Source organism: Dysidea avara, chromosome 3 (assembly GCF_963678975.1).
Source record: "Dysidea avara chromosome 3, odDysAvar1.4, whole genome shotgun sequence".
NCBI classification, from domain to species: Eukaryota; Metazoa; Porifera; class Demospongiae; order Dictyoceratida; family Dysideidae; genus Dysidea; species Dysidea avara.
The window spans coordinates 42,552,990-42,574,861 of NC_089274.1; the positions used below are offsets into that span (position 1 = coordinate 42,552,990).

The 21,872-nt window shown below is 37.3% G+C and overlaps 1 protein-coding gene across 1 annotated transcript in view; it reads right to left on the reverse strand.

The window, feature by feature from the left end:
* LOC136251063 (uncharacterized) overlaps positions 1-21,872 on the reverse strand; it is a 49,122-nt gene that overhangs the window by 20,423 nt on the left and 6,827 nt on the right. The gene's annotated exons all lie outside the window — the stretch shown is intronic.

The window sequence follows — 21,872 nt, forward strand, 5'->3', positions numbered from 1 at the left end:
GTTAACAAAGAACGAATAACGACGAGAGTTGATGGTTGACTGTGGTGGGTTTATTGACAAGTGATGACTTCTAGTAGATGAAATTGAATTAAATTTACAGTGACAATTAAACTTGATGGATGTACGTTGGTGATAAATATTATGGAGGAAAGAAATAGAAAGGTACTGACGTCTTGATTCAAGGGTAGGGAGATTAAGCTGAGAGCAGCAATCACTTGAAGATACAGTCCATGAATTGGTCTGTGGACTCCAGCAACTGCCACAAATCCAGCGTGCTGCCCTATTTTGCAAAGATTCAAGCAATTTAATATCTCCCTTGGTATGTGGAGACCACACAACAGCAGCGTACTCCAGAGTCGGGCGTACAACTGCTTTGTACGCCGCACACTTGGCCACATGGCTGCATCCAAACATTGAGCGCCGTAAACAGTTTAAGGACTTGGTGGCCTTATTAATCACATACCTGCAGTGCTTGGACCAACTCAATTTACCATCAACTAGCACACGTGCACCAAGGTATTTGACAGGATTGTTCCACAAAATTGATTGACCATTAATACAATAAGTGAAATTAACAGGTTTCCGTTTGTTTGTGATGGCCAGTGCTTCACATTTCACAATATTTAATTTCAGCTGCCAACAATTCGTCCAGTTGGAAATTGCAGTCATTCCTATTGGGTATTAGCTGGCGCATAAAGCAATACATCATCAGCAAAAAGTTTAATTTTAGAGCTCTTTACGACAGAGTCTAGATCATTAACATACAACAGGGACAAGAGAGGGCCTAACACAGTTCCCTGGGGAACCCCAGAAGTAACATTGGCCCAATCAGAATACGCACCATTGATCACCACTCTTTGTTTTCTGTATATGAGAAAAGATCTTAGCCATGACAGCACCTTTCCATTTATTCCCAAAGAACTCAGCTTTAGAAGAAGGCGTTCGTGCGGCACTGAATCAAGGATCTTTGATTCAGTGGCAGCGATATCAATCTCTTCCTCTAGGAGGATATTTATGGCGAAGGACTAGCTATCAAGAATGGTGTGTGGAGACTTGAACGTTGTATTTGTATAATATAATTAATTTTTCTTTTTAATTGAGTGTATATATGTAATGCTGTTTTTTTTTTTTTGTTACCCTTGCCATGCCCACTTGTGGGGCTTATATTGCCCTATTTGTGGTAGCATGTGTCCAAGGATATAGTTATACTGTTACTGTGTTTTTCATCAATAAAACTGATGGTTTTCTCTCACATTCGGTGCATGCCAGCTTTGGTTCATGACATCCCTGCTCTCATTGGTACTCAAGCTCCCCACAATCAGTGTTCAAACAGTATTGTTTTATCAGGTTCATGACATCCTTACAGCAAATATACAAAGCCGAAGTAGCTGATTTTCTAATTTATGTAAATGATTTACCATCAGAAGTCATTTCATCGAAAGATTCAAACCTTTTCTCTTTGCTGATGATACGAATTATTAAAAATCACCTTTCATCCCTCTGATTTTACAAAAGGATTTGAACTTATTCTACAACTGGTAATGAACTTTACTTTGGAATTCCCAAATGAGTCAGAGTATTCCTAACACCACATTGAGTCCAACATGCTACAACACCTAAGTAAGTAAACATCTCGGTGTACAAATTAATGTCAATAGATCTATCCTGAATGGAATAATCACTACAGTATGATCTGCTCCATGGCATATAAATCACTTGCATTATTATTTCTATTGTTCACAATTATGAAATCCACACCTAATAAAATGCACTACTACACTTGTGAGGGTTCAGAGGCATGTAACTAAGTTTATTTTGAATGATCACACTTCTGATTATAAAATATGTTTATGTGATTTGAAACTCCTTCCATTGATGTATACTAGTATGCTCTTTTTTTTAAGCAGCCAAGTGATCACTTGAACATTTAAAATTATTAATCTTTTGGACAAGATCATCTATACTGTTCACAAATTGCTTCACAATTATTCTCTGAACAACAAAATTTGTTCAATCAACTCTTGATCACGAGGCTGTGGAATGCCCTTCCCCCTATTAACATTGATTTCAACACCTCAACACAATCAAGGCAGTGATCTCTATGAACACCTTTGGAATCATTTTACAGAACACCTTAACCCAAATAATTCATATACTTATCACCCTAGTTAATTAATGTAATTATCTTCTTTAATTTGGCTGTTAGCACAGGTTGCTATAACAGGCCCTCAGTGCAACATAAGTATAGCTATAATCCCATTATCTTTTGTAATTGTGTTCTATTCGTGCTGTACTGTTAAATGTCTGTTACTACACTACTTGCACAAACTAAATGAAATTTGTGAACATACATTAGAACTCTACAGTTCAAGCAGCATTGTGTTTGGTGATATTCCTATAGTAAATGCAATAAACATGAACTAAATGAAATCTGTTTAATGCACATTGTAGCTGTCCACACAGTCGGTGTTTAAGCGGGATTGGTTGTCATGTTTGGTGACATCCTTATAGGAAATCTATACAGTATAGGAAATACAGGATATAATAAACACAAACTAAATAAAGTTTGTAAACATGTTGCTATTGGGACTCCACATAATTCAAGCAGCATTGGTTATCATAACCGAGAAGTCAGAAACATTATTGAAAATCAATGTCTGATATAATTTCCTCTGTTTAGCTATGTATGTTTTGACCCATTCATTATCAAAATATCACAACTGCAAAGTGTGACACATGTGATTCATGAATTAATGAAGACAATTGAACTATGTATTTTTGTATGATTTACTTCATTGTTTTTCTGATACATGTGATGTCTTTGACAGGCTGAAAATCAACATCACATGAATATTGTTAGCTGTATATACATAGGTTCACATGGTTTCACTGATTGTTACAGTCATGCATGTCTGGTATAATTTGATATAGCTATATAGTTGTAGACAATACAGTGAAAACTTAAATATCTTGGTCTCCAAATGTTGTACAGCTGTGACTGAATACTCTTGGTTTACACATAGCATGCAAAAGCATATAAGGTAAACAACTGTTAAACTGATAAATGACTGCAAATAAATTTAAATGCCTTACCATACACATTGAATTTATTACCTAACCATGCAGGTAATTATTGTGCAGCAGATACTAATACATGGATATGTTACATTGTATGTATATGGGTATCTAAAGTGATCAAGGGATGGGGAGTTAGCTATATAAAGTGTTCCAAATTTTAGTATATACAGTGGGGGGAAATGAAAACTTAAAAGAGCTAGTGAATTCTTGGGATCAGTTGGGTAAAATATCCTCTTCTCAATGAATGACATGCAGTTTATTTTCAATCAAGGAAAGAAGCAGAAGCATAAAGATGTACAAAATATTAAAGAACTTTATTGATATACCCACCTGTTCACATGGTAGTAACACTACTTGTTCGAGAATAGTTATTGAAACAAAATCTTGCTGCAGATCTCTGAATACTCTCTAGTCTGTGTATATTTAAAATAGTGTAAGTATCCTAAAGGTGATGCAAATTCAGAGTATAGATTTGTACAGGTTACATTTTACATGAGGAAGACACTCAGTGGATAAAAGTTTCAATGTATAAGTAGGCAATAATTTGTCTAGCTTTGTTAGTGAGCAGGGCCGTAGCCAGACTTTTATCTGGGTAGGTTCTTTTAGAAGAAAAGTGGACCTTTTTATATGACAAGATTCAAATTATATTGTAGTGTGCGCACCCAGCATGCTGAAACTAGTGGGGTCTGGGGGCATGCCCCCCCAGGAAATTTTTTGAAATAGATACTAAAAGGTTGGATTTAGTGGCATTTAAGTCAATAAAAATAACAATTTTGTTAGGTAAGCTGAAGACCAGCTGTATGGATGATATCTGGAAAAATATCTCTACTGCTACTATAATAATTATACCATCTGCACACGCATGTGTCTAAATATAATATATTGAAATGTCACAGTGAATAAGAATGGGAAAGATTGAGCACTCTGCCATGATCAACAGGGGCAGTGGAGCAGAACAAAGGGTGTCTTAAACAATGAAATTTACACATTGCATGGAGTTGAAGCATGGATGCTATTCGTGGGCTCTGCATGGAGGGATTTTTCCACCAAAATCTTATATTTTAATGAAAGCCCGGTTTAGACAATCCACATGTAACTTAAGTAGCTTTTAAAAGAAAATGTAATTGTGACTGTTCTATTAGAGTAATTGTTCTATTAGAGCGGTTGACTGCTCTATTAGAGTATCTCGATCTTGCAATGCATTTAATACAAGCACTGAATGAGTTACTCGGAGCACTTAATTTAGCTTTTTATTAGTGGTATCTAGTAAACTGTAGCTAATGGACTTTTCCTCCTGAAAATTTGGACTTGTATACTAAAATTGTGAACTTTTTTGGTTAAATTATGGACCTTTTAACTGAAATTGTGGACCTTTTTCCCAAGAGGACGGTTCTTTAGAACCCCCCGAACCCCACCTGGCTACGAGCCTGTTGAGGCAAAGATATGTTCATTCCACATCAGCCTTTCATCAATAGTCATTCCTAGGTACTTACTGTGAGTTTCCTGCTTAATGATGGAGTTGTCATTGTGGTAGTGGTAGTGAAATGGGTCCTTTTTATTTGTGATATGTAAGAATTACGTATACACACTTTATATGACATCTTTAAACAGGCTGTAGGACCAGGTATCCTACAGACCTTCAGCACTTGTGCTGTAAAGCCTTAATGAAAAAATAAATATAACTTTATCCTGTTATGAACACAGTCAGGGAGATCATTTCCATATAATAAAAACAGTAAAGGTGTCAAAACGCAGTGCCTTGCGGTATACCAGATAGTACGGTGGTACAATAGCTCTACTTATAATCTAAAATAACCTGTTGTGATCAATTTGTTAGAAATCCTTTAATCTATAGTAAGAGAAGACCTCTAATACCATAATGATGGAGCTAATAAAATAATCAAGAGTGAGGCACCTTACCTAAATGCTTTCTTGAATTCCAAGAATAGGACATCACATTTACCTCATATTAAGTGTGACTATGTGAGCCTCAGCTGCACAGTGTGGCAAACTACCGTCTAATCCAAAACAGCCAAGCTATGAATTTTTGGCTTTATGGTGAAAATTGTCAAAGATCTATAGGTGTCTATACATATCTTTTCCACCCACACACACTGTGCTGGCTATATACACTGTGTGTACATGCCCTAGCTAGCTATACTAAAGAATAAGTACTGAATACTGTGGAAAATAGTGAATGTCACTACAAATTCTTATAGTGATGGTCACTATAAAATGTCCAGTGACATTCACTATTTGCCACAGTATTCACTACATATTTTACTGTGTAGATTGTCCTGTTGGTGATTGTACTTGGTTGTATGTGCCTAGTAATAATAACAATAATGGTAATAATACATTCGATTTAATTGACCACTAACTTTATTAACATTCAAGCTTAATGACAGGTACATGTAGTTTATCATTGACAACCCCCAGGACACTGGGTATACTACCAACACAATTATGTAATCAACAACAATATATAAGTCAACAGAAATTACTAAAATTTATGAATACTGCATGCAGTAATCAAAGTGTGAATATTCAATTTTGTCAGGTCTAAAACATACTGTCAAATAGATCGAGTTATGCAGTACCTATATATCAATACAATAGTTCAAAACCTATCCTTGTCCACAAGATGCAGAGGAATGAGATCATCTATAATGCAGTCATGATCTAGCTAAGAAAAGTCTATGATCTAACTAGGAAAAGTCTCTTTCAGGGTCACAGCAGACTGGATTAAATGTCAGAGTTATTTGTAGCCCTGCAAAATATACAAAATCACTTGAGATCGTGCATTGATGCAGAAATAAGACCAGCACCATCATCAGTATATATTGTCTGATCATTTAAAGGGCGTGACCCATTGCAATTGTTTTATAAGTCCAGCTTAGCTGCCACCCAATACTATCAGGGATGGATACTACACTATTGCAGTCCATTAAGCACCTCAAATAGTTCAGTGGCGTACTTAATGCTCCTTCAAGGAAAAGTGTAGATCGATGGAACATAAATCTATGTCTTTGATGAAAAATTAATGCCTTGGCATGGTTTCCTGGCATGATGAAGAAGATGAATAGCAAAGTGCCGGACATTAGTCAGAACCACAAAAGGCACATCTCACCTGTGAGTTTGTTGCTGTGACGTTAAATGCCATACGCCGCTTCATTTGACTTTTAGCCTTGCGACTGTGGTGAGACAAAAAGACGGGTTTTGACAATTTCTATATCTGGATGCCTGTCTTGTTTTTAACGCTGCATGCATTTGATGCTGAATGCAGTAAGCCTCGTCGTGTATGATTTTTCTGATAGTAGATGCGGCATTTTAGTGTCACGTGTCACATTAGGGGAAACTGTACTGTTTGATGAACTAATGCCTTGCATGCATAGTTTCAGCCATAAACAGCTGTACAATTATCGTAATCAAAATATCACACAATGAAATATTACATAATTCAGTGTAGGTCATAAACATGACAATGATTCCTAATACACATGGTAAACACTGCAGCACAAAATTAATTTTCTAAGTTGCATAAATACATTTACTGTTAGTTCATACACTGATGTGTACAGTTTGCTGTTTGGTCAATGTATTAGCTACAGTTCTTTATCCTTTGACAATACATTGCTCACATTTGTAATATCTTCAGCTGGATCACACCAAGCCATCCATACTCTTCATTGTACAACTGCTGGATAGTTGCTGGCTGATCTTTAACTGTGAAGAATACAAAATAATTATAGTAAAACTACTGGATTGAGTAAGCAGTATCTATCACTAGCTAGTGTATTTAAAAGTGATCAGTAAAAAGATCCAATGCGCTGAAGCAAGAGGCTATAAATAAATTTGTGACCGAATTTTGGAAAACCGTCGATATACGCACAACAGTACTTTTGTAATAAAACGCATTTAAAAACTATGGGTAAAAAACACAAGCTCCAGAAAAAAAAATTATGCAAGTTTTTATCGCCTTGCTGGTTGGCGAATTAAGCCACCAATGAATAAATCCTGGTCATCATCGTGTTCGCCTGTCCATAGGGAGTACAAGAATCTTTGTTTCATCTCCATACACGAAAAGATTCCAAAGTTACAGACGTTTGTTTACGTTGCGGTGACGAAAGAATTTACCGACGATCGCTTTTCAGTGAATTTGCCTTCCTTCTCGAACAAAGAAGCATGCCTGGGGGTAAAACTATACCTTGATGGATGTACAAATTCATGGCGAACACAATGAGTCAAGATTCAATTTTGTAAGTCGTTGTATCAGTAAGTTATGATGGTTTATGTAAGCGCCTGTAGATTCTTTTCTCGATAGCTCCTGTACATATCAAATTATTTGCTCGTCCGGCTGTCTAGTGCTGTATTTCCAACGCTGCTTAACGTAGGAAGCTGAAACTTGGCTAGTCCATTCCTCTATCCCTGTAGAAAACGATGAACAAATAAAATGCATTTTGAAAAATGTGTGGATATCGACGGTTTTCTAAAATTGGGTCACATTTGTATGCAGATTATTACTATTATATATAATATTCCTATGTTGGTAGTGTAAGCAACCAATTGTTGACCAGCACCTGTATCAAGCATTAAGCTTATAAAAGTATAGTAACCATTAGAATAATAATCAGACTGATAATTTTATGATCACTTTCTTTCAACATGCAGTGACTCATATGCATGCATAATTAGCTATTCTACAAGTGTAAAGAAAAATTAGATAATTTACATTTGAGTAGGGACGGTAGCAATAAAAGGAATGAAACAAATAAGGTCACTTACACCTGCAGGTATACTAGTGAACATTTAATTAATCCCTACTTCAGTCATGGGTATCAAGACAAATGGTAGTGTGTCATGTGGCCCAAGAAGATGGCGTGCCACACCATGGATATATTTGACAGAAAGAAAGAAAACGCAATTCTCACACATATGTATATGTAGCACTGTGATTCGCTAACCAATTGGAACCAATTTCACTGTAAAGTTTTCCACTAGGTAGGGGAGTCCACATACCAGATTTGACGGAAATCGCCTAGCCATTTCCAAGATACGAGCAGTCAAAGTTTTGCAGTTTTTTCTTCTTAGCTTTACTTCTTTTTGCACACTTTGCAAAATCTTCACTAGCACAAAACGCAATGCGTACTTCTGAAATTTGGCACACTTCAAAGCATTATTAAAGTGAATCTTTGGTGGGAATCTGATCAACATTCACAGAGTTTGCGACCAATTACTCACATAACATAAGATCAAACTTCCGTGATGCCTACAGGGTAAATCACTTTGAGTTGAAGATTAGTGACCATCGTAGGAGTACCTTTTGGTGGTGATTTGAAAGAAACATTGGGTCCACAATCCAAAAAATCAGCCTTTACAGATCAATCCTCCTACCATTGTGGGACGTTCATTGTAGTATCCCATTGCTAGATCCACCATGAAACCAGAGGCACAATTGTTGTTTTCACAGATATATCGCTTTTAATATCTCACAAGATGCAAAAATAATTTTTTAAATTTCATGCTCCACACAAAGGATCAGAATAAACTTGCTACTTATACCCAGATCTTGTCTAGAGTTGCTGTAGTTAATAAGTACGTACAAATAATTAGCTGAGTTCCTGCAGGCACAGGGTTGCTTTCTTTAAAAAATTAGAAAACAAAACACTAATTTCTGCCCAACCAGTCAAGGCAAGTAAAGCCAACTCTTCCTCATAGTAATGTGATAAGCATAGTCTGTCTATGCTGATAGTCTGGAAGCATCAGAGACTTCTCCCCATCTGGGTGAAGAGCAATTTTTGTGCTTCATTCCTTGGGGTTCTCTCAATGGCGTTAAAAGTCCTTACCAGTGCTTCTGATATCACATTGTTCACCTAATTTTGTTTAGAATGATGATAAATGATGGTCCAAAATGTTTGGCAGTAGTGGCAGTTGGTGTTTGTGTGATTTCATATGATGCAGTATACCAGAAGTTTTCCGGGTGCTCCTTCTACATAGCTTGAATTAAAAATGAAAGATTTTGTGCTTTTTCCGTTTGGTTTTGGATATTTTTCAACATGATTGTGTTGTAGGGTGACCTAGTAAAGATCTGAAGCTGCTGTGGAGCATGAGAGGTGAAGTCAAATTTGGATGATGAGTGGGCTATGGATGAAATAAAAATTGATTAGCACTTGTACTAAATGTCCAGGGATATGTTTTCCATTGTTGTATGATGGCTGTTGTATGATGGCTGTTGTGGCTGCAGAAGCACTGGAAATGGCTAGAAAGTGCAATAAAAATCTTTAATGCTGCAGAATCATCACCCAGATGGTGAGAAGTCTCAGATCGTTTCCAGACTAAAAAGCATAGACAGACTATGCATCCAACCATACCACAACACTATGAGGAAGAAATGGCTTTTCGTGTCCTTGTCCTTGGTGGTAGGGCAGTTTGAAGATGGATTTTCAGGCATCCAGCAAATCACTGTTATTACTGTGTGTACTTTTAACTACTAGATAAGATCTGGCTAAGAAGCAAGTTTCAATTTTATTTATTATACAGTACGATAGTACTGTATAGTAGGGACATCGAAGGTCTGGGGGCAATCCGTGATATAATATAACCCAAAAACCTGCCACTATTTTTCCTCACAACGACATGACAGTATTGGTTGGGTAAAACCAAGCCCAAAAGTATTTTCAGATCAACCTGAAATGTTTCCGTCAACTTGCTACAGAATTTTAAAAAAATTTATTCAACGGAATTTTCTACTGCCTGCCTGCCTGATGCCTTCAGTCAAGCATAGCGGAAAACTGGCTACAGTTACAGCCCTAATTCTTTCGCAGAAACGTTTCTAGTTCGCTTAAGAAAAAACCTTTGGTATATTGATAAACATACAATGCTTGTGCTATTGTTTTACCTTTTATCCTTCTTTACCACGGCCATCAGTCAAGGTTCCACTACTGAGTGTTACACGTGGTCGCCGGATGCTCCAAAAACACATGCGTACGTGACTCGCTGTTGATATCGATCAGAGAGAGCAACTCAAGGCGAACTATATAGCAATGTGTAAGTCAGTAAATATAGGTTATTTAGTAACAATGTTGAACCGAGTCGGGTCATCCAGGTCCTGCTTTACAGATTATTCAGGTCTGACTCCATGTGCTAAATTAAATGTGGACGTGTTGCTACACACCATAGTGTAGCTCTGCTTCTTTCATGAGCCACGCCCACTTACGTAAATTACTGTCTGTAGACATATGGTAGCCATGCCCATTCATCAGTGTGTAGTTATGTACAAATCCACGCCCAATTACTAGTCTGGCGGCACCCGCCCCTTCGCATAGTGTAAGGGTCTGGTACACTTAGTATCACCGAGTTGTTCTGGAGGAATAATGTAATGACGTAACGAAAATGGTCTTAACGGAAGTGCCTCAACCAAAACTGTGGCAGTGATATTGAACTTTCTTTGCCTTTACACAGGCGAAAGTGGATTGGTCTACTTTTATAGAATACACATGTCTTCCTACCTAGGAAATCAGAGCGTAACCCGGTTTTTTTGCATATCAAACAAGGCAAAAAGCCCTTCCCGAAATAACACTTTCCTCTCGTTGTTCTTTATTAGCTAACTCCTTCTGTTTCTTTCAGTACTGTTCGGCATTTGATTCACTCTTTTGACGTAACATAAACAAAAATGCGCTGATTAAACATGGAGCGTTCTGGTTGGTTGCACCACTTTTTGGTAATCCGGTACAACTCCACGAAACTAAGCATACCAGACCCTAACTCTATGCGATGGGGTGGGCGCCGCCAGACTACCCACTTACGTAAATAGGGTTTCCAATGTAAAAATTCAACTTCTTCAAAATAATTTGCTAACTGCTGTTACATATTAGACTAACTCTCACTTGAATACAGCTGCAGTCGCAATAGATTCCAATGCCTTCTTTGGGTAGAAATCGATCAAAATATCTGCAAAATCTGACATTACGTGCTGTAACTCTCAGAAGCCTTGATCCTTTATCGAAATACTGGAGTTCAACCTTCCTCTGTGAGTAAACCTTCACCTAAAAGCATTGGTAGTTTGATTGGTGAGGTAGGTTTCCTGTCGCTGCATCATTTGAGCACCATTTTGGACTCCAAAAATGGGTTTTCGTCTGCGGACACCAAACGATTGATAGTCCAAACTTCCTCACACCACAATAGTAATCATCCATCGATAAAGAAGTCACATACGAAGTTTGGTTAAGTTGTGACATCTCTAACCATCTGGGTGAACGTGATATAGGGCAAAATTTGCCGGAAATCACACCTTGACTACATAACTTGTCCACTCAATTGCTTCAAAATAGAAATCTTGACGCAAAACAACTGTATGATCCCTAAAGTACAGCTACAAGTGAGGTTATCTCAGTCAGGAATTGTAAAATAAAATTTAATGGCGCTAAGAAAATTCTGAGGGGTAGCCAACACCTTGGGACTCTCGTACACTATCTAGGAAATCCAATTAGAAATCCATTAAATATTTAGAAATCCCAAACTACATGCAAAATAGGTTATTCTCGTTTTCATCCGTTCATGAGTTCAATTACGGTCGCCGCTCTATATAACGGTTCAAATTGACAGTGCAAAGTACATCTGTGTCTCCTGAAGTGTGATCCCTGTCAGCTACTCTCTCAGGTGTTCCTGTACTAGTATTAGCAATAACTCGAGGTAAAAGCATCACGATAAAAATCGTTAGATTGTATTTACAAATATATTTATATACAGAAATATTTTTGAAATACTAAAATATTGGGACTCTTGTACACCATGTTGGGTTTTTGTGTGGGCGCTGGCTACCCCCCCGGGAAATTCAGTACAATTAAGCTCGCATGATTTCTGCCATTTCAACACTTGATGTCTTATGCAGTGCTATGACAACTGTGATTTTATCCCTCAATACAAATATTGCCTGCCCAGTAATAATAAATATAGGCAGTGTATCATTACTGACCACACCCAAGCCTATCACATGAGCCTGTATTAAATGAGGCTAAGTGGGTTTGTAGCTGAATTGCAGCGACGATAACTTTGCTATTGGTTATACTTTATGGATCATACAGTTGTTTTACACCGAGATATCTATTTTTAAACAGTTGAGTGGACAAGTTATGTAGTGAAGGTGTGATTACCGGCAAATTTTACCCTATATCATGCTCACCCAGATGGTTAGAAAGGTCATAACTTAACCAAACTTCGTATGTGACTTCTTTGTCAATGGATGGTTACTACTGTGGTGTGAGGAAGTTTTGCTATCAATTGTTTAGTTGTTTAGTGTCCGTAGATGAAAACCCGTTTTTGGAGTCCAAAATGGTGCTCAAATGATGCAGTGACAGGAAACCTACCTCACCAATCAAACTACCAATGCTTTTAGGTGAAGGTTTACTCACAGAGGAAGGTTGAACTCCAGTATTTTGATAAAGGATCAAGCCTTCTGAGAGTTACAGCCCGTAATGTCGGATTTTGCAAATATTTCAATCGATTTCTACCCCAAGGAAGGCAATGGAATTTATTGCCACTGCAGCTGTATTCAAGCGAGAGTTAGTCCAACATGTAACAGCAGTCAGCAAATTATTTTGAAGAAGCCGAATTTTTACATTGGAAACCCTAACGTAAATTACTGTCTGTAAACATAAGGTAGCCACGCCCATTCATCAGTCCGTAGGTATGCACGAATCCACATCCATTATTGTCTGCAGGCCTCGCTGCAGGCATATGTAGAGCCACACCCACTAATCAGTTGTTATTGTATAAGTCATAATCTAGTATAACAGTGCTGTGATTAACTCAGCACGCTATTTAGTGGTCATGAGCTTGCAAAAAAAAAACTTCACAAACAAGTATAAGAAAAATTAGGAATTTTAAATTAGAGTAGGGACAGTGTACAATGCTGCAATAAAAAGTACTGAAACAAGCTGGATTGGAGTAGTACGTAATGTCCAAATACTGTAAGAAGTGAATATCCCTACTGTGCATTGAGTGTAGCACAGTAGAGATATTCACTTCTTATTGTTTTACAGTATTTGGACATTACGTACTACTCCAATCCAGCCTGTTTCAGTACTTTTTATTGCAGCATTATACACTGTCCCTACTCTAATTTAAAATTCCTAATTTTTTCTTATACTTGTTTTATATATTCATCCAGTCCTTTGTGTGGAGCAGAAAATTTAAAAAATAAACTTTGCATCTTGTAAGATACTAAAAGCAATATTTTTGTGAAGACAACAATTGTTCCTGTGGTTTCATGGTCAGGGGCGTACCCAGGGGGTTTCAGGAAACCCATTTGGATTGTACACTCTACTTGAAATATGAAAAAGTGGTATTTTAGGTTTCCAGAATTTTGGATTCATCATGAAACAGGACACTTCACAAAACGTTTATCATAGTTAAGCAATAGTGTGTCACATAATAGCAATATCAATTTTTAGTATTATTATGGTAGTATTATAAAAACAAATTTAGTGAAAAAGATCGATATACTTTAATAAAGCGGTCAGGCAATATAACTTAACTACTCTAATAGAACAGTCACTTAGCTGCAATGGAAACCCTTCTCAAAATTCCTGTATATGTCTCTGAGGCCATTCAATGAGTATACCAGTTTCTGGTCCCCACCTGAACCAAAATTTCTAGCACATATTGGCCCATGTTACAATGCTTATTGATTACATCCTGGTAAGTGTCATTGTTGCTAATTGTAAGTGATAACCTTATAAGTACATGTAGTTGTTATGGTTTTGTAAAGTTTGTTTTTAGAAGTCGTTCTGTTTGTATTTGTGATTTATGTTTTTAATTACTCTGTCCCTTATTTTATCAGGGGTGTCAAAAAGTAAAAGTCAAAATGGTAAAGATCAGTCCTAATGTTGCCAAGGGCAGCTAGTCTAGGGGACATGCTCCCCAAGGAAAATAAGTATATACTGCATGTTCACTAGTTTTGGCTTTAACATTTTTTATTAATCTCAGCCAAAAAGGGTTGAGGCTCTGGCCTCACTGGCCATACCACTCTGACATCTTTGATATACACCTGCATAAAATTCATCCTGTATTAGCTGTATCTGGTAGCTTAAATTATTTTAACAATGCAATAGTAATAATGACATTATGACGAAATTTGCCTGCCCTCATGCCCCTCTCAGAGTGAACAGGACCAAAATTTGTCCAGAAACTGGTGTACCAATTGGAGTGAGCATCATTGCAGCCATTTCTTGGCTATCACCACACCACCTTTGATTTCACAACTTTTTTCACCCTAGTCTTTTTGGAGGGCCGCACCCTTTTTTCACAGTTTGCCTGTTTTGGTATAGATATACTACATATTTCCTGGCTGTATATAACTTAACCAGGCATTCACTAGTATAGTTTCAGGTTTAAGTGACCTCCCTTGTTTCGTTGCTTTTATTTTATCATCCCTATTCAAATGTAAAATATATCTATTTTTTTCAACACACTTGTTTGTTTTCTTCAGAACATAATTTAATACAATAATTATGGTGATTGGTAACCAGCACATATATTATGGTGCATCAAAGGAAAGAATGGCACCAGACACATTATAAAAATTATAGCAACTGAAAACACAAATCCCAACTATCAATTACTGAAAAATGAAGTGGCCATTCAACTTAGTTTTCAGCTATGTTTCATCCGCTATTTATAAACTTTACAGTGCTACTAGGAGCAGTACTGATGGTCTACTGGTACTAGTAGCCAGAAGTTACACTTGTTAATATACTCTACCAGTGGCGGAAGAAGTAGTTGGTTTGAGAGGGGGCTGACCAGGGGCAGAAATGAATTGAGGCACTACATTGTCTCTGGTTTGGTAAGGAGACCAAAAAAAAAAAGTCATAACCAGCTGACAATAGCTGCCCACCTCACCAGCTACGAATTTATACTGATAAACTACATTAAAATCCTTACATAGCTCGCTACACACTGCTCTAATACTGTGATTGCTTTATTAGAGTGACTGCTCTATTAGAGTATCTCGATCTTGATCATGGTTTTCAGCCCCGCTCCAAGAATGATAATTTCACGTGATATCATTCTGAGGGGGGCTAAGCCCCCCCTTCCACCACCTATGTACTCTACTAAATACAAGTGAGAATTACATTGATTATAGTCACAGTTAGGAGTTCTCAGGTGCTTGTTACAATTAACACAAGGACACAAGAAGGAGTAAGTACATTTGGTAATGATACCTGATTCCAAAGGTAAGTACGTAGGTTGTGAGAATATTAAGATCCAAATCAATGACAGCTAGGGAGGTGATTCCAATTGCAAATTCTTGGCAGTCTGTTGAAATAGAAATTTTTAGAATGCTATACAGCGTTATAAATGAAGAACAGTACAAGAAGTGTCTTTGAAACCAATTTGGTTGCTACAGAAATTATGACTAAATGTGCACCACTATTATCAATGACTGAAAAGCAAAGTAGCTATGATTCTGCATCATTTTCAGCTAAGTTGCACCCTTTATACAGTGCTACAAATGAAGAACAAGCCAAAAAGTGCCACTGTAAAATCAATCCCAGCCACTTTGGAAATTACAGACAATTCTCATGATAACATGTACTGAAGCCATGATGCGTTACTGTGAATCAACACCTTATGGTGAAATGGAAAAAGAAATATGACACAAAAGTAACTAGTCCATGGTAGAGTTATGGAGTTGTTCTAAAGGCATTTCAGGTTTAATTCTACCTAATCAATACTGCCAAGCTGTCAGGAAAGATACGTGAAACTGATTTTTGGACAATTTTTTGAACATTGTAAAGCTAAACCTTTATCATCCTACTATACAGAAGTACACAGAAAAATTTGGAATTTTCAACTAGAGTAGGGACCATAGCACATCGATAAAAAGTACTGAAACAAGCTGGAGTAGTGCACGATATTAAATCACAGTAAAACAATAAGAAGTGTTATATCCCTACTGTGCATTTTCATTATGGTATCTTGAGCACAGTAGGGATATAACACTTCTTATTGTTTTACTGTGATTCAATATCGTGCACTACTTCACAGTGGCGGATCTAGGTTTTTTAAAAGGGGGTTTCTGAAAGTTTGTATAGCTGAATAAGGCATCTGATGACATTTCTCCAGAGTTTATTTTTTGTTTTGAGATTTTAGAAGTTCTGAGATTGGATTTTAGGCTACTTTTACAATAAATGCAATGCTTTAAACTGTAAATACTATAACTAACTATAGGCAGATGGTGAGTATAAGCTGTAGCTTTGATTGCTGTATTAGAGTAGTTACTTGACTGCTCTATTAGAGTATCTCGATCGTTTTTAATGTAGTGGGAGATGAAAAGTGAAGTGTTGCTGAGGGTTTAATAGCTATAAATGGTGTCAGTTAAGTGCAGCTGCATGCATGCATGCTACTGAAACACAGTGGTATATACGTAGTTGTTTGATATGACAAATTGTCAATACAACAATGTTTCACAGTATGCATTTAGAATGCCAGAGCTAACTTTAAAAGGGGGTTTCCAGGGGCGGTTTTAGGGGGGGGGGGGTTCTAGAACCCCCTCTGAAATAGCGCGCGTCCCTACGATTCGTCTTGGTGATAAAAATTACAAAGATTTATACATACTGCATTATATTATGGCTTTTTCTATTGGCTAAACTTCATACTTTTGCCTTTGAAATAACCTTCATAGCGTTCAAAAACCACGTAGTGACCTTTTTTTTTCAGTCTTCAACTTGCAGCTAGGCTGAAGTTGCAATTCCAGAGAACCAGAATCCCCCTCTGAAAATTTCTAGATCTGCCCTGGGTTTCTGTTGAAACCCCAGAAACCCATCTAGATCCGCCATTGACTCCAGCTTGTTTCAATACTTTTTATCAATGTGTTATGGTAGTTGAAAATTCCAAAATTTTCATGTACTTGTAGTTTTTTTTGTAATAATTATTATGACTGGTGAACCCACGTGTACCGCGAAAAGAAATGGCGCCGCACGCCCCAGCTATATCAATTATCGTCTGAAAAGTGAAGTATCCATTACGCTTTGTTGTCAGCTATGCATTACACAGCAATGACAGCATTTCGGATCAAGAACTGTTCGTTAAGTAAGTTATTGTTTCAAGACACACAGGTGGTGTGTCATGCGGCCTAAAAAGCAAGCTTGCCACCACCGTACGATATTTAACAGGAATAAAGTTGTTTTTCATGCATATGTAGCTCCACACTCCTTTGCACTAACACCTCCCAGAGATGAGACATACAGTTTTGGGAAAGTATTTGGAGGTCTCCTCGCTCATACAACAATAATGCGGTGTGGCTACATTTGGCGTTCTCTAATTCTGAACACATGACTGAGTTTGTATGAATTTACTGTGGTACTTAAAAAGCTGCCAAATTGGAAATCCCCTGGTCTGGATAGTGTGTATGGCTATTGGTTAAAGCATTTGAATTTGGTTCACTTGTGGCTACACTACTACTTCAATCAGCTGTTGTCTGAGCTAACACAGCAGCTGCTGTTTCCATCTTTGCTAGCTGGAAGAATTAACTGTTTTAATAATGAAAAACAAGGCCAAGAGTAACGTTCCTAGTAACTACCGCTCAATTACTTGCCTGTCTAATGTGTGGAAATTATTGTCCAGTATTGTTCGAAGGATGATGCAGAATCATTTACAGAGTCATAACCTAATACCATTTGAACAGAAAGGATGCATGAGTCATAGTAGAGCTACCAAGGATCAGCTTCTTATTGATAAGATGGTTTTGCAAAGAAGAGACATAAGAATCTGTCAATGGCCTGGATAGATTTCCATAAGGCATTTGATTCTGTGCCTCATGATTGGCTGCTATTATGTTTGAAGTCATTACTGAGGCATACATTATAATATCTGTTCATTTATTTTAAGTTTCCATGCAATATTGGTCTACTAAGTAAGTCTGAGTTGACTGTTACAAATGATTGATATGGTATGATAGATAGTGTAGAATCTTTCAAGGAGACAGTTTGTCTCCTTCATTCCTTTATCATTTGTTACAAGAGTCTGGTAAAGATTATCAGATATCACCTGATGTGACAATTAATCACCTCTTATATATGGATGACAAGTTGTATAGTCGGAATGATAGTGAGTTGCAAAGTCTTTATTCTGTTGTTTACACCTATGCTGATGATATCTGTATGTCATTTGGACTAGATAATTGCAATTGTGTTACTGGGACCATTTGTTGAGTGGCTGTGAGGTGTTAGCAAAATCTGAATACATCACTAATGTTGCCAGGTATATCCATTGGTGTATTTGTCATGCTTCTAATTTTGAGTGTTCCAGTGTATGGTGGAACCATCAACCACCATCAGTACTAGATTCTGAGCAATACATGATTATGTGGGATAAGGCAATTCTTACAGATTTAACTGTTGCTGCTAATAGACCTGATATTGTTTTCATTGATAAGAGAAATAAATGTGCATTGCTGATTGATGTTTCCTGTACAGTAATGTTGCTTTGAAACAAACAAAAAAGTTGACGAAGTACTGGTCATTGAAAGACGAAGTACATAGAATGTGGGGTACTACTGTGTTTATTGTGCCTGTCGTGGTTGGTGTTTTAGGAATAGTGAAACAGGGCCAGGCTGACATTGTGGAGAGTTTGCCTGGTAACTGTTCCCTGTATGAAATTCAGAAGACAGTGTTACTTGGATCTATAGCCATTTTAAGAAAAATCTTAAACATTGATAAACATCAATTAGTTTAGTAGCACCTTATAGAATGTTTATTTGTGTGCATTAGAGACTTGTGCTCTTGTGTACAATGTTTTTGCCACATAATAATTATACAACCAAGTACTAAAGAAACAAAGATAATAAGAAATGCAGGTAAAATTACGTCATAAATAAATAATAACTAAATAAAACTATGTCCTCGAAAACTACAAGGCCTAGAGACGTAAACTAACCGGGGATACAATCTCCTGTGAACGAAGGCACAACCGTATAATAATTACACCTGTTCGTGCTGATGACTTAAACGTATGTATAACACCCAGTACCACACCCATGCTTTAATTTCAGATTGCGCAAAGGAGAAGATTAGTGAATGGCTGCGGGTGATTGCAGGAGAGCCAGAGGCCACTTTACACGTAAACAACAAGATTACAAGTATGTTTTAATGTTTCTAAGCTGTTTTCAGGTAGCACAGTCAGTTCCAAGCAAGACTTACCCATAAAATATCAAAATAAAGAAACAAACTAAAAAAAACCGCACACACACACACACACCCACGCACGCACGCACGCACGCACGCACGCACGCACGCACGCACGCACGCACGCACGCATGCACGCACGCACACACACACACACACACACAAAACCTCCTCTTTGATTTTGGTAATCTCACAGTCGACATGGATTTGCTTCACTGTTTTTCGTAGCTAGTTACTAGTGACTCGATGAGTTTAAGTCTAGAGCTTCATGCAGAGCTAGTAAATGACAGGTGAGTTACAGGCAGGCTGAATTTGTACAACATTCGTTCCTGTAAAATCCTCACGTGTAGTGGTCGTGTCACTATTGTCTGCGTGCAGCACGCATTTCTGCTTTACTGGTCGTGCAACTCACTATCGTGAGTCTTGATACATGCATGTATGTGGTTAGTTATTCATTATTATAGGGTAACATGCCAGCAAGACCAGAAAAAACACAGGAATGGATTATACATGAACTGTCTGCTCTCGTATTTTATTAATACTAGAATTGTCACCATGGCAACACCCCGTACTAAGAGGAAACAACTACCAATGAATTCTCCAGGTGATAATTCAACAATTTGTCCAAGAATCCTATTATTGATGCTACTGAAGACACAGAGGGGCAAGAGGTAATGTACTGTGAAAGTACTTGTAAATACTTGGATCCACCGGCAATGTTCCGGACTCTCATAAACTCTCAATAAAATGTTGCAAGAAGGAGAAGATCCTTTTTACTGCTCACACTGTCGTCTAAGCAGTCAAGAAAATAAATCACAAGAATTAAAGTCTACCAAAAAGATGGAAATAAAGAGTTGGGAGTACTATAGCATTAGTATTTAAACCCATTGTGAAGGCTGTATAGTAAAAATCACTTAGGGATTATCACTACTTCCACCTCCATCCCAGTGAAGCTATCGGTGGCCTAGTAATGGTCATGCACTAAGCTGTTTTTATAGTGCAAAATCTGAATATATTCAAGGGCTGCCCCAGGAATTTTGGTGACTGGTTTCCAAACTTTTGCTACACGCAAATTTAAATCTAGGGGGTATGGTTGCAAGATTTTCCAGAAAATTGTGTAATTTGAAATTGAATCTGGTAGCAATATTGACAGTTTAAAAATATAATTATGTTAGGTATAATGTAGGCTGCTTAATTGTGCTTGCTTCTGGTACAGTATCAGGTGCAGACTGAAGAGTCAAGGGACAGAGCAAATTAGACATTTGAAGCATACAACAGACATGGATGTTGTTTTGGGGATCTTGCGAGACTTGGGGCATGCCTCCAGGAAGATTTTAACACACGATCAGTTTCTAGAAACCTCAGAAATCCCCTAGATCCGCCCCTGTAATAATTAATAAACTCAAAGTGATTGCACATAATGTGATACACACAAGTATGCTGCTGTTGCATATCAACATAATTACATTACTCAACTGGCCATACACATTTGGGAAGATGTCTGGTTGACATAGCTTCAGTGGGCTAGATAGATAACCAGATATATTTCCCAAATTTGTTACAGGCTATGGATATTAAAAATCCCTGGCTTCCTGTGGCTTCTTATAGTATGAAAACACTTCTTCTCTTTCCCCATGAAGAACTATGAATTAACCTTTCAGTTGCTTCCTCATGTCTAGTTCACATAATTACATTACCCAAATGGCCATACACATTTGGGAAAATGTCTGGTTGACATAGCTTCAGTGGGCTAGATAGATAACCAGATATATTCTAAAACAATTCCCAAATTTGTTACAGGCTATGGATATTAAATATCCCTGGCTTCCTATAGTATGAAAACAACTTTTCCCTTTCCTCATGAAGAACTATGAATTAACCTTTAAGTTGCTTCCTGTGTACTTATAGTTCAAAACTGAGAGGAGCAAATTTTAAAGCAACAGTTACTATCATCTTTATCATGATGGTTATACATTTGTGGTTTTATATGTCACTACCACATATAGTTCCATCTATGTATATAGATGCTTATTATACAAAACATTTTTATTTATTTATTAAGGCTTTATAGCACAAGTGCTGAAGGTCTGTAGGACACCTGGTCCTACAGCCTGTTTAAAGTGGCTACAGAAAGTATATTTGAAAAGGTGGAGAAAGGAGAAAAAATGCGTAGTACATGCATGAGTTTTTGGGTGGCAAACTGAACAAACAAAACTAAATACAATTTCTATCTGCTTTTGTGCCATCATGTTTTGCCAAGCCACTGTTGGTGTTCTAAAGTCATATACATAGACTATTATGTAAATGGAAGTGCCAAAATGCAACTACAGTAGTTTATAATTGTTGTTGTGGTGATAAAGTTCCTGTTTTCAAACAGAAGTAGAGTTGCAGCAGTATTTCTAACATTAAACCATAAGGTTACAGACAATTATATGCATTGAAAAAAGACAACAAGGTATTTTTACAGCATTCAATGAATTCCACGTGTAGTTTAGGGAATTTTGTTATAGATGTTTATATAGTCTGGAGAATACATATGTAAACAATTTTTGATAAATGGTAATCACGTTTCAGCTTGCTACACATATTTTACAGCCACCGTCAGACTTA